Genomic DNA, 15,057 nt, shown 5'->3' on the forward strand with positions numbered 1-15,057 from the left:
TTCTGACCTCTCTTAATTTCAGTCTGTGGCCTTCAAAGTCATCACTCCTGCATAATGCTAGTGTAAATGGAAGCAGAATATTATAGTCTCCCGAATCCAATATCTCAAACATCTGGACTTTGTTAATGCTGTTAAACAAACAATGGCTAGGATAGAAGATGGGGAAAATCAGACAATAGCTTCTGTCTTGCGGGTGCCAGCCACCGTGGACTTCACTCACCCTGTGATCACATATCTCCATTCCCCAGTGATTGTTAATGGGACCCCAGTGCCTGCTTGTATTAACGGGCTGTTGGTAGAAGATGATAGAAAATGGAGCGATTAAAGCAAGTGCTACAGTTATGTAGATTTGTCCGAGGAAAGAGTAATATTAGAGGAGACAGAATGAGCTGTTCCAAGTTATGAAGAGTTTGATTATTTTCTCCCTTCTTTTTTATAACTTGTCCAATAATAATCAGACAAGAGCAGGAGTCGTGTAAGAAAGCTGATGACAGGTGAACTTCAAGCCAATAAAATGTACTGCTAATTCATTTGCAACTGTTAGTGTAGGATCTTGTAGCACCTATTGTGCTAGGTGCTGTACACATGAGGAACTGTCCCTTTGCCACAGAATTTTAGTCTGCAAAGAGAGGGCAAGTGATTTGCCCACAGTTTTCATGCAGATCCATGGCACAGCCATGATAGCAGTTGGGTGACCTGAGTTCCAAGCTGGACTGGGCTGCCCTTTCTGTTTCAGCCTGTGGAACATGCCAAGATGGTCATGCCCATGGTGGAAGCCTCTCTGAATGTTTCAGCACCCATGGAGGGAACGATGCTCTGAGTTGGAGACGGGTTGGATTTTGGGGGATGAAAGTGGTTCTGATCCCATCTGAGCTACCCGTCCCTGATATCCTTATAAAACCCTTGCATGATCACTTTTATTTATTCAGTGGATACTCATTTTGCTTTCTCCCTATTTATTCCATGCCACCTTTTGTCCCTGATGAGGATTATCTTCAAAAATACAACTGGAGGTAATCAGCTAGGTTGTACTGGGCTGTAGTTAGTAGGAACCTACAATTATCCAAGCAGTTATAGTATGTTGTCAGCCCAGGATTCCTCCTGCTTTGATCCATCATGGTAGCTAGGCAACCTGTTTCTAATAAACCAGGATGCTGTAGTGCACGGAAAGACATAAAGCACTAGTCACAGCCATGGGTGTTCAGTGAAGGCACTGGGATAGAGAAAACAGGAAGTAGAGGCATATACTGCTGGGGCAGTGGCTACACCTTTGCCTACAGCTGTGGAGCAGGCGATGAGCCATCCAAAGCTGGTCCTTCCTTTACTACCTAAATGACACCTAGTTTTGAATAAGAAATTCCAGAAGGATTTGTGGTTCTGCTACTGTGGTCTAGACTACATATTGGGAAATAGGGGCTAGATGTAAAAAAGTATCTGGGTGCCCAAGTCCTATTTAGGCTCCTGACTCCCACTGAAATCAATGAGATTGAGATGCTCGTCCAAAAGTTGGACAACTAAACACATTTGCGGGCCTGGGGCGTGGTTCTATCTGCAAAACATTTGCTTCTCTTCATCACATCACATCACTCCACAGATGCATCACAAGCAGGTCCAAGGAGGTGATCCTCCTCCTCTATGTGACCTTGGTCAGGCCCTTGTTGGAGTACTGCATCCAGTTCTGGGTGCCACAATTCAGGTGGGATGTGGACAACATGGAGAGGGTCCAGAGGAGGGCCACTTGCATGATCGGGGGCAGCAGGGCAGGCCCTACGAGGGGAGGCTACGGGACCTGAACCTGTTCAGCCTCCACAAGAGAAGGCTGAGAGGGGATGTGGTGGCTGTCTATAAACTGGCCAAGGGAGACCAGCAGGCTATGGGAGAGGCCCTATTCCCCCAAGCACTACCAGGAGTAACAAGGAACAACGGCCATAAGCTGACAGAGAGCAGATTCAGGCTGGATATCAGGAGGCGCTACTTCACTGTCAGGGCGGCTAGGATCTGGAACCAACTTCCAAGGGAAGTGGTTCTCGCTCCTACCCTGAGGGTCTTTAACAGGAGGCTAGATAGACACCTTGCCAGGGTCGTCTAACCCCAGTACTCTTTCCTGCCATGGCAGAGGGTTGGACTTGATGATCTGCTCAGGCCCCTTCTGACCCTACCTACTATGAAACTTTGAAACTATAGCAATCATCACTGAAATATTTTTATCTTCCCATTTGCCTGATGCAGAGGACTGGACAAAGCAGTCGGAGTGATCAAATAGAAGCATGAGCCCCCTTCTCTGATGTTGGCTAATGGGGAGGTACAGAAGACAGTTTTAGAGTACTGAAGATTGGTCTGCTTCTAGGTGGGAGCATAGCAGAAACCAAAAGGAGCCACCGTGCTGGAGGGATACTGACCTGAGAAGTATCTTCCATGGGATAGGATTCCCTCTACAAAAATGAGCGTGTGGAGTGGGGATATAGCAAAAAGAGCACATGGAGTTTTTAAGTGCTGCCTCTTGCAGTCCAAGGTGCAGGATGGCAGGGAAGAGGGAAGAGGGAGGACATTGGGAAAGACACAATGGTGTTGTCTAAGGATAGCTAGATGATCCTCCAGCTGTCTCCTTAAGTGTGGGGAAAACAGGAAGGTGGGCATTGTCCCTGGAGATGCTGCTATGGGTATAAGCTGAAGCCTGAATTGATTCAATCTTTGCAGCTTACTCTAACCTGCCTAGATTAAACCAATTTGCAGGTGAATCAACATTCCCTTTTGACTCAGAAAATGCAGGCACATACCTGCAGTGGCTTAGGCCAGAAGCTGGGGGGGGGGGTGCTAGAGCATGCCCTCAGCTGCTGGAAAGCTATGCTGCAGGGGGGCATGGCCAGCCCAGGCAGTAGCCTCAAGTGAACTGGCCAGGGAGGGGGTTTAGTTCATAGTGTCATAGTCGTTTCATAGTAGTTTTAATTCCCCCTTCCCTGTCCCACCAGCACAAACCCAGGCTGGGGTCTTTCTCACTGCTGCAGTAGCAGGGGCGTGGACATGACCAGAGGCCAACTGGCATGGCTCCCTGAGCCAAACAGGGCAGAGAGGGGGTTTATTTTTCTTTCCACCTCCTCTGCCCACAGGGGACCATAGCCAGGATATGCCAGCCTGGTTGCCGCCTCCGCCGATTGCTCCCTGCATGAGGTGAGTGGCAGAATAAGCCCCCTCCCTGCCCCCTTCTCTAGACACCAGAGGAAGGGTGGAAATAAATGCCTTCTCTGCCCTGTTTGCCTAAGGGGGCCATGCCAGCTGGCCTTTGGCTACACCTCCACCCCTGCCACTGAAGCGGTGTGGGAGAAGCCCCTGTCATTGTTTCCCAGGGAGCACAAGCCTCTTCCTGGCAGGGGTGCTGTGCTGCAAGCCAGAGCAGAGCAGGCAGAGCTGCTGCAGACTGTGCAGGGTGAGTAGCAGCAGTGCACTAGAGGCAGCTTGGGGGGCTATGGCCATCCCTCCAGGCCCCAATGCTATTGCTCGCCCTGCAGAGTCTGCAGCAGCTCTGCCCACCCTGCTCCAGCCTGCAGTGCAGCACCCCAACTGGGAAGAAGCTTGCGCTCCCTGGGACACGATGACAGGGGCTGCTGTCCCTGTTAGGATCCATGTCCCTTTGCTGCTCCAGCAGCAAGGCTGGGGGCATGGCCAGAGGCCAGCTGGCATGGCCCTCTTAGGCGAAGGGGGCAGGGAGAGTGATTATTCCATCACTTGTCCTGCTCAGGGAATGATCAGTGGAGATGGCCAGGGCTGGCACACCCCAGGTACAACCCAGGTGGGGTCCCTTGCTGGGAGAGAGGGGGTAATAAACCCCATCCCTGCCCCCTTTGCCTTAGGGGGCCATAGCAGGCCAGCCTCTGGCCATGCCCCCATCCCTGATTGGGTTAGAGAGCAGAGGGGTGGGTGTTATACACATAGATTTTTTGCCTATTGTTTTTAATCTTATATATTTTATTGAGTTTTGCATTGCCTTAAGAAATTCCATTTTGTATTGCTCTGTAGCTTGACGTAAGTGTTTGAACTTTGTATGCTGTATGTGTGAGAGAATGGGTGAGAATGTGTCTGTGGAAAAGGAAAACATCAGCTGGTGACTGGCTGAAGAATGCAGACAGATAAAAGAGCAAACCAGAAGAATCCACCCCAGAACAGTGAGAGAACAACGACAATCGACCTTCAAGAAAGAACACAGTGATAATGCAGCAAAAGCCTAGAGGACAGGGTGAATTGACAAGGCTATAAAGGAAGGGGCGAGACGTATCAGTTTTTGGGTCTTGTTCTGCATCAGTTTGTCTGACAAGATGGACCAGCAGGAGACCAGCTCCTACTCATAATCAACTTGGCTGGCCACTAAGTTGATCCGAGTACTAATAAGACTGGTAATATATACCAGCACAGAACAGAAATTGGGGTATGAATGGGGGGGGGGCGTGTATTAAGCACTTAATCAATAAATGCAATATCTTACCTTATCCTCCCTCATAAGGTCTCGCTCATGATTTGAGCAATGTGCAAATTGTGTAACATGTGGTGAGCCCTGTTCTTTAGAGCAGAGAACATAGCCCAGCCCAGAGCTGCAGAGCATGCTGGGATGCTGGAGGACTCTGGTTTAACTTAAACCGGGAAGGGGTCTTGGACAGAAGTTGCATAAACTGGTTTGGCCCAAATCAGTTAAGTTTGATACTACATTCAACTAGGTTTATCTTAAACCAGATTTGGCCATTTTGAAATTGGTTTATGTGCACTGAACTGTTGTTCTGTTACAGGTTTAAACCAGTTTCTGGTCACTTAAACTTCTGTCCCTAGCCTGACAATAAGAGGCTGGAGCTTTAAAGCAGACTCTTCCCAGGCTCCTAGTGCTTCTGTTTCTGCTTAAGGCTAGCAATAACCACAAGAGCTAGCTTTCTCACGATGGGTCTGCATGTTGACTTCTGGTCCTGAATGGAAATTGGAAGCATGTTTAACTGAAGGGGGCATGTAACTTTTGCAAAACCATAAAGCTCCATTCTAGAAATGGGCAGAGGTTCAGTTTGGAGATGAGATAGGGTAAACTTATTTTTTCTAAACAGCATACTCCATCTTTGCTCACAAATGGCATCCCCCCAAGGAGACGGGAGCTGATTTAGTTTTAAGATGAGTCATGCTCATGCAGGACTTAAGCAAAAGGGGAACAAGCAGGGGATGCTTTTGGAGAGTTGGATGGTGTTCTCTTGCACAGCAGACAATTTAAGGACCCACAGAAGGCCAGAGGTGGGTAGGAGGATGCAACAATTTTGCTGCTGGGGGCACATCTTCCCTCATGCTCCCATGTTAACCTGAACTTTTGGTCAGGTATAGCTGTTTTCATGAAACTTTTATTAAAAGAGATCTCTCTATTTGCTGGGGAAACCTACCATTTGTCCAATATGAGTAGAAAATATTTCCTCCTCCCTCCATGATTTTTTTTTATTTTTTTGATAGAAATGTGAATATTGAAAATGTTTAGGTTGAGGCTAAAATATTTTCGATTTGCATATTTTTTTCTATGAAAAGCTGAAGTTTTCTGCATTGAGCTCATACTTTTTAAGACCTTTTTTTTTTCATTGAGAGCCTTTTCCATTGAAAAAACAGTTTTAATGGGAAATATTTGACAAGCCCAATCATGTGGGTAAGTCTAAGAAGAGAATCTGGCGCTATAATTAAATCACCATTTTCATAAAAAAAACAAAACCTTTGCCTCTTCAGAGTGGCGCATAGGGATCTTTCTCCTAATGGTGATGGAGAACAGCAAAGAACAGTCTTACGGTTGGGACAAGGAGAGCCAAGAATCTTCCTGGAGTTTTGCATTCCCCATTGGAAGTGAACTGTTTTGGAGGGTCCTGAAATATTCAAGCTAATTCTTTCTTTTCTTTGATTGTCTGCGTCTCTGAGTTCTGGGTGGGACTACTTCTAGACATTCCAGGACCAGACAAGACAGATGTTCTCCTATTGTCTTTGATTGGAACTGAGGTGCCCATAAGTCTGTTCTGAGATTTATTTATTTTTGTCCAGTTTTGCAACCTCTGGAGAATTGTAGCCAAAGGAGTCACACAATCAGCCAGAGACTCCTTGCCCCATAGGTACCCGCACTCCAGAAACCAGCCTGAATCCAAGTCTCATATGTCTACCAAAGGCTTCAAAGTTCTACTGTAGCTGTTTCTTCTCAGCACCATTTTAGCCTGGAAATCATTACCAGTGCAACCACTAAACTGAGTCAAAAGAAGCCCCCAGATCCTACATAGACCGCCTCTCAGCTTTCTTAAATATTAGTGTTTGTGTTGGCCCATCAGGGGGATCTATGCTGCAGATTCAGACCAGAACCCAGGGTTTGGATTCAGAGTTCTGGCTCATTCCCATATCTTTGGCTATCATTCCTTACAAGCCAGTGACATGGGAGGAGCAAGGGGGGGGAGAGGGTGAGTGAAACTGAGAACAAGCAAGAACTCTAGCTCCCTTATACTTAGGGAAGAATTGAAGACCTCTTCTTTCCCACACAGACAATTGTATTCAGAAGAATCATGTCCTGCATTGGACTTCTCTGGAAACCTCATGATCTTACAGAAACAGACAGAAGCCTCCTCAACCATCTTTCATCAGCACCATGAAGCTATAAAGAGCTCCCTTATAGAACTAGGATGCGAGACAGTTAATGCTTATTTTTTATAAACACATTCATGGAGTGATGGTCAAGGAAGGAGAACAGCTTAAGAATTAAAGAATAATAACTAGCACAAAAATAAATGGCTACAAACTGGTTATAAACCAATTAAACCTGGGAATTTGAGGGAGGTTTCTGGGTTTTGGAACATTCTTCCCAACAAAGCAAAGAACCTGAGTTGCTTCAAGACGGAGCTTGACACACTTATGGAGGGTATAGTTTGACAGTAAATTGGGTGTTCTGGGATCAGTGTGATAAGCTGAGTCAAGTACTTGCTACCTCTATCTTAGCACTGAAAGATAACTACCTCTGTGTGGGAGGTATCTGGTAATCTCATGCTTCAGGGCTTCTGCTGATCACCTGGAAGGGGCCAGGAAGGATTATTATTTTTATTTTCATGAATGTATTACTGAGTTTGGAGTTTTTATCTCCCCACTTTCCTCTGCAGCCCTGGGTATGGTCCCCAGCTAGAAGTGGGCATTCTGTCTGGGGTGCACTGGTGGTCCTACCCATACTCAGAAACCTCCATGGCAGGAGAATCTTGCTTTTCTGTTTAAAGTCAGACTGATCACTGGTGGGAAGAGGAGATGTGCCACTGAATGCAGAGCAAAAAGAAGTGGAAAAGATTCTTACCGAATTCAGAGACTTAAAAAGGGTTCTTAGCTGCTGCTTCTGGAGCCTGGTCCAAGAGCGGGGTGCAACCATGCCACTCTATAACATCTGGGTCCACCCCTGCAGTTAGAGAGCTTTCAGGCAGGATAGGAATTGGCCATTTATCCTAAGTACTGCTCATTTACTTTAAGTATTTTAGCTAATAGAAATTGTGAACTTGTGAGTGATGTGATAAAAAGGAATGCTATGCTTGTATTGAGACAAGATCAGACAAAGATAAAATATTTGACAGATCAGTGAGAGAATCAGGTGTGTGCACATAAAATTGTCTGGGTGCACACACACACATGCATGCACATTTACATGGCTATAGCACTGTTCAACAGAATCCAGGAAATGCCAGGTAAAATTCTTCATCTCCTATTTTAATGCTTCCTGAGGGCCATCGATGGTGCGAGCAGGAATGGGCTCCTAGAAAACCACCAGTTAGCTTGTTCAGGACTTGAATGGGAGACCTCAGATTTCAAAGCAAAGCCAGTATTTAATAACTTGTCAGCACTAAAAAGGAATTGCCAATACTGCTTTTCCAACAGAATCGTTCTGGCAAACAGTCCTGGAGGGAAACAGCTTATGCTGGCAGTATACTCACTCCCTGAATGGAATAAACAATAGAAGGCAAAGCACTCTTTTGCTAGTATAATTGTGTCTGTGTTAAGGGCTTTTGCAGCAGGGGCTTATTGCTTAAGAGTGTGATTTCTTCACACTCCTTACAGACAGAGCTATGCCAGGAAACTGTTAAGTATAGATCAGACCTTTGGAAGTGATGTTCAAACATTTCTGTCTGCACCAGCTACTCCAGAACAGTTAGGGGGCAGTGTGATGCTGGAAGTAGTGTTTTTTAAAGCTGAAATAACTTGCAAATGAAACCCTAGAATCCAGCAAATGTGCAATTTGGAGTAATTTATTATACCCATAGCACCACATTCTTCCTGCAGTTTGTCATATTTTTCACTTCCCATCTAAAACTTGTATCACTTGGGGTGCACATCACTTGGGGTGCACTGCCAACTTCACTGGGATTCTTTGAGAGAAAAAGTGCAGCTTAAATGGGAGAGAACCTGGTGTCCATGTAAAATATAGCTCAGCCAGTCCCCTTGAAGCTAGGGAAGTGTTAAGTACTCTGCTGAATCAAGGCGTTGATTATTAATCAGTTTAGCAATCTCGCCATTTGTAAAGAAGATGATGGAAAAGACTATGTCTGACAGGCTGGAAGTGGCAGTGAGGAGCTGAGGGAATCTGCATATGAAGAATAATGAAAAATAAAATTCCAGGATGATCAACAAAAACCATTAAAAAAATGAAGGGGCACCCTTTCTTCCCCCCCCCCCCAATATTTATTTTAAAAATCACAAGATTATTAAAAAATGATAAGACACAGACTTCCTTTTCTTTGCCTTCTGGCTTTTTGAGCCTATATGGATTCCATTTTCAGGGCTTTCTCTGAAATTACATGGACTGGAAATGCACTTTTTAAAAATGAAATTCTTGTGCAATCGCCTGACTCCAAGAACTGGAGCTTTAGGAAAGATGCCAAGGAGTGATGGAAAATTGTGGAGCTGCCAGTACCATAGCTCATGATTTTTATATCAAGGAGAACTGCAGATAGCAGGACACAGTCCAACTTTCCCAGGCCATAAAAAACAGCAAAGGTATTCACTTAGTATAAAACCAATTCATTTGTAATCAGCAAGGTATATCTGTAGGACTGAATATCATTGGCAGGATAACAGAATCATATTCTCCCAGAGAGGAAGAGCAGAAATTTGCAGCCACCAATGATTTCTATTTCCAATTAAAGAAGTGTGCTTAGGAAAAGATCAGAATCACAAAAAAATTTAGCTACTGCTATATGAGCAACAGGCTGCATGAGGCTGTGCTGCTTCTTTGAGAGAAACCACGTTTTTATAGGGAAGAGAGCTTTGTATTGTGAGAAAATAGGAGACCCCACCCATATCATCTGTAAGGCTGGAGGTAGTAGCTTGGGAGAATCACAGTGTTGCAAGGTGGAGACTTCATACGCCTGGAATGTTTAGTTTTCTTGCAGGCTGACTCTAAACATGAAGAAATGCTCCCAAATTATAGATCAGACCATAGTTTGGGCTGAGGGTGAAGCCATAAAAAAGGGTTTTGTTTCAATCATATCTCTAGCAGAGCCTAGACATGATCTGCAGATCTGTTTCCCCTGGCAAACAGGTAGGTTACAGTAGATTCTACATGCCACACCAAGATGGGGCCTGTATTGTGATATACATGCATATAGTGAAAGAGGGTCCCCGCCCTAAAGAACTTGCAAAAGGATGGAAGTGGGAAACAAAGATGAGGCGACTCAGCAAGTCAAAGGCAAAGCTGGGACTAGACCTCAGGTCTGCTGAGTCATAAGCCAGCCCCCTCTCCACTAGCCTAGGCTGCCTTGTTGCATGCTAACAGCAGGATAGCTGATCTGGCTTCCCCTACTCTGAAAGGTGCTTGGGATAAAGACACCTCCAGCATGAGGGAGACAGTGTTCACAGAGGAGGAGGCCCCATGAAGATCTGGGCGGTATCCAGTAGAGTAATGACATCCATTGCACCTGCTGGCCCAGGGGAGCTTGGCAAAGAGGATGCCAAAGTGGCTTGCCGCTGCACCTGGTGGCCCTGCTTGCAGTGGGCAGGCATATGGCAACATCTGTTCTCACATACAAGCTCCAGTACCCATGACCAGGTCAGGTGCTGCAGCCATCCCTGGGGAAGTTCGTTTACTGAGCCCCAGGGAGTACAATGCAGTTGCTGTGTGGCACCTGCCTGAGATGACACAGCAATCTTGCCTCCACATTAACAATTTTCTGGGCCTAAGGAGCTGAACAATGAAGCCATTTAAGCATCTCAGTGGGAGACTTCGGGAGATACCAGCCCAGCCTGGTGAGGCAGGGCCTGGCTTTGAGCCCAGGTGGTATCATAGCTCATTGGCATGTCCACAGAGAAGGTGAACTAATGGACCATCCCTGTGGCAGGGTACTTTTCAAGTGTAACCAAGACAACGACAATGACAATGAATCCTCTCCAGGTGAGTGCTAGACAGGGGAGGCGTAGGGCAGGATGAACAAGATTTAAAGACACCAGGTCTAAAAGACCACTCAAAACAAGGTGCCCTTTTCCACGATCAAGAAGCCAACATGTACACATGAGGGCACTAAAACAGTGAGATAACTAGAGACCTACTTAATTTGCAGTTTCATGGATTTTGCAGAAACCATGAAATCCAAGGTTGTCCACAAAATCCACAACAAAAAACACAATAAAAATAAAATGGTGGCTCCCCAGTGGGAGCCAGCAGACCAGGAGGGGAAGACGCTGGCTGGTGAGGCGGCATGAAGGGCAGCAGACAAAATGGCTGCCCCCTTGTCCTTCTTCCCCAAGCTGGCACCTTTCCACTGATAGGCACTGAGGGGTGGAGCCTTCATGAAATGCCCACGAAATCGGTGTTGCACACCATGAGCAGGCCACAGAAAACCCCTTTGTCTCATCTCAATTTAAGTAGGTCCCTAGAGATGACAGAAGAAGATTGGCAAGAGGCTATCATCCTGTGGGTGCTGTTTTCCAGTGCCAGAGAGAAACCAAGATGGATCAGACAGCATCCAAAGAAGGTGACTGTGCTGGGAGGAATGCAGATGAAGATCTCTGTGCATGTGTGAGATCCAGGAAGAGGCAGGAGGGGAGGCGTAAAGGGGAAAAAGAGCCTTTGTATGGTAATGTACCACAGGGCTGGCGCTCTCAGGAAAGTGGTTATTGAAGGAGAAGGGTCTGTATCATCATCTTTCTTCAGAGTAAAGAATTAGAGCCATACATAACGGAACTCATGGCCACAAGATACCAGTGAGCAGAGCATTACCTGTGCAGCAAGGATATCCACAATCACAATGATGAGCATTAAAAGAAAAAAGGGCTTGGACAAAGATATAAACCCTCAAGCTTCAGAACAGAAACTGGGCTGTCAATGAGGGAGAGGCAGGAACAGACTCGGGGGCAAGTTAGCCCATAGCTGCCCTTTACGAGGTGCCATGTACTTCCTTCTGAAGCACCCAGCTCCAGTCCAAGGCAGGACTCTGAGCCAGATGGATCTGTCCCAGCATGGCAAGTCCTGTGTTCTCAAGTAATCATCTTTCTGAGGAATACAGGATTTGCTCTGTAGTCAGGATATCAAACTTGCTTGGCACCTCCACCTTCTCCTTAGGGGCCAGATGTAGACCATGGGGCTCTTTGCAGGCTGGATCTGGATTTTGGGGGCTTCACGGGCTGGATCTGGGCTCACACCTGGTGGCAGGACAAGCAACATCAGCTGTGTCAGCTCAGGGACTTATGGGGATTAACACAGCTATTCGCTCACCCTCCTGCTGCTGAAAATCGTTCCCAATGAGGCACCGTACCCCAGAATTTGGTAGCAGGCCCTGCCTCTGCTCAGCCAGCCACTCTAGGAGCCCTGTTCTACAGGATCAGGCCAGGGGCCTGTCAGTCCAGGGTAAAAGCCCACAGCAGGTATTTGTCCCTGCACTAGCATGGGGAGAACGCCTGCAGAAGGTGGTTCCTGCTGCCATATGCTGCTGAAATCCCACATCTGCAGGCTGGATCCAGAAATTCTACAAGAAGGTTTTGCACTGTGAGCCACAGGTTGCTGATGCCTGGCATACAATATAAGAAGACAACATGACGATAAGGTGAAGTGACTTGCCCAAGGCCACAGAGCACATCAGTGGCAGAGGCATGATTAAGCTCAATCCCTAGCTCTTATATAACACTTTTTGTCTAGAAATATCACAGCACATTAATATTATATAGACACTATATTATCCCCACTGAGCTGATGGGGAAAGTAAGACAGGAGCAGCTTGAGGTTGGCCAGCCACAGACATAGAAGTGCAGGCAGGTCTCTTGAGAGTGAAGGCAGGGGTCCAGCTAAGCCAAGTCTAGTGCCATCTAAAACAAAATCCCTACAGGGGATTATGTGTAGGGATCTGTAATCCCTACAGTTAGTCAACTGTCATCTAAAACAAAAACCCTACAGAGCCAAGGATTTGTACCCAAAAGATTCTGAAATGGAAGGAAGTTCAAGAGGGAACTTTTCTAGATTTTGTTTTTGCCCCACGGAACAGAATGTCAGGGAGATAATTCCATCTCTTCCCACTTAATTAGGGCAGTGGCCCTTGATAGATTCAAGGCACCCCTCAGAAAATGCCAGTTATTTGCTTGTTTTTTTATCATGGAAAAATAATAGAGGAATTCTTCTGTTGCAAAAAGCTCAGAAAGCTCATACTGGGTCAGAATGATTTTGACACTATTGGATTTCTGTTGGCATCCTCGGAGTTCATATTGTGAATTATGTCTGCACACATAACACTGCTAATCTTATGCTGTACCCCACAGTACCCTTGAAAGAATCTCAAGGCACCCCAGGGTGCTGTGACACCCTGGTTGAGAATCACTGATTTAAGGTTTTGCTGCCCAGCACCATATCTGAGCACTGCCAATGAAAACCAAAGCTGTAAGAAAATCTCTGGTGTGCTTCATGCACTGCCGTAGGAAGGGCGCGGGTGGTGGAGGGGGGCGAGTGGGGTAACCACCTTGGACACCCAAGTGAAGGGGTGCCAATAGGCACTGCCCAACAGGGGCGTGGTGCAGGACATAGTGGAGAGTGGCTTGTTTGAAGGGGGTACAGGGGTGGGGGAAGTGTGGCTCCCATCACTGTGTGCACCGCCAGGCAAGCATGGTGGTGTGGGGGTGCCCTCCAGAAGTATGTGTGGGGCGAGGGTGGGCTGTAGCTGCGGGCTTTGCCCCTGGCACCAAACTTCGTTGCTATGGCCCTGGCTTTATGGGATCCCTGTCCCTTTTCCGTTGTTGGATGGAGGGGAGGGGGTCAATGCACAGATGCAATGTGTTGATGTGGGGATGTTCTTATGATTCTCTGTGCAGTGAGATTGGGCCACAACTCCTAGCTACCAACTCTTTCCCGGATGTCAGTTGAAAGCATTTAGTCCAAAAATTCAGCTGCTGCTTTCTTAAACTTGTTGCTTCTGATAGGAAAGTGTACTCTGTGAACACGCAGCTGGCTTTGTGAACATTTTGCCAATCACCCTGACTTTTTCCAGTCTGTGATGTCAGCAGGCTTAAGCCTGTTAAGTACTTGGATGAGAGACTGCCTGGGAATACATGTGTGGAGGCAGTGTGGCTTAATAGACAGAGCACTAAACTACAATTTGGGAAAGGCAGGTCTTCCTTCAGGTCCATTTTTGTATCAACTTAGGCAAGTTGCTTCCCCATCTGTGAAATGCAGATAATGATACTGACCTTTGTATTATGCTTTGAGATCCCTGGGTGAAGAGTGCCACCTAAAAGCCTAATATAAGATATCAGATTTACCCAAAGAACCTTGTCTACCTAAAAACCAGGCATTATTTATCAACTTTAGTCATAGAGCTGGAGCCAGGGCCTGGGAAGGGGAAGAGCTGGGCATCAGTGCATTACTTTGGTGTATGGAATGGTTTATGTTCTCAGTCGCGGAGCAGAGGAAACCGGGAACCAAGGAACACAACTCTCTGCAATCTGGCCTCTGCCCAGTTGATGGATCTTGGAGGCTTTATTTAAAGGTCTCTTTCGTTCTTGTCAGAAGAAGCAACTTATAGCATATGGAGCGATGCAAATGTTGTGCTCAGCTATAAATGTCCAGGAGCGTGTCTGCGGGAAGCAGGTGGCATTCCCATGTCCGTTCCTACCCAGCCTGTTCCCGAGGAGACACGCACATGCTGGGCAATAGGCTTTGATCTTAAGTCCTGTTGAGAAAGATGCTTTGGCAGGAATCTTGCCTTTCCAGTACAGATCCATGGGTGGCTGCATTGTCACTGACCATGTGATGGAGCCTCCAAAGCCACTTGGAATTCCAGCAGCTGAGGTGTTGCCAGTTAAAGTAGGAGGAGGCTCCACCTTCCACTTCCCTTAGGGCAGAGGCAGTTTCTCCAGGGAAGATGTGTAAAATCTTAAGACTCCACATGCCTTTGCCCTGTTGATAGCTAATTTATATGCCTTGGACTGTCCATGGAAGGTCTGTTTTCAGCTGGCTGGAACAGCAGCTCCTCTATATAGGAGGAAAAATAACTATTATACAGATTGTCAGGAGAGCTATACTCTGCTGTTTTAATGCTGCCCATGTGCATGTGTGGTTGTAGCCTCTTGGCTAATACCTGGGGAATCGCCAGAGCAAATATCTCCTGCTGCTGCCTGAGCAAAAGAGTCAAGTCTTCACAGGTAGCAGCTGTCACAACTCATATGCTCAATGGATATGAACAGCAGGAAACTGGTAACATAAACTCAGCAGGGGGGTTATCCCTGGTGCTGTTCAGAAGGATTCTCCCACCCCTTTCCAAGTTGACACTGCAAATGTGATTTCCTCCTTTCTATGGAGAGAGGGAGGGAGTCACTAGGTGGTGCTGTTACATGCAGGATTGCCAGTTCATACTGTGCACAGAGCATTTGTAGAAATTCTGTGTTTTTCTTTGGTTTTGTGATGCTGTTTATTTTAGGGGAAGCTGTGGCAAACAGCCAGGTGGTTCACTGTCTGTCTTCATCTCATTAAATTGAGTCAGTTCTTGGAGTGAAGATGCTTCTGGGGCACCAGGCACTGGTGTTTGAGCTGAAAGCTCTGAACGAGGGGTTGCCCATGTCCTGTTTCTCATC

The sequence above is a fragment of the Crocodylus siamensis genome, chromosome 4 (assembly GCF_052110815.1).
Source record: "Crocodylus siamensis isolate JL-2025a chromosome 4, ASM5211081v1, whole genome shotgun sequence".
Classification (NCBI taxonomy): domain Eukaryota; kingdom Metazoa; phylum Chordata; order Crocodylia; family Crocodylidae; genus Crocodylus; species Crocodylus siamensis.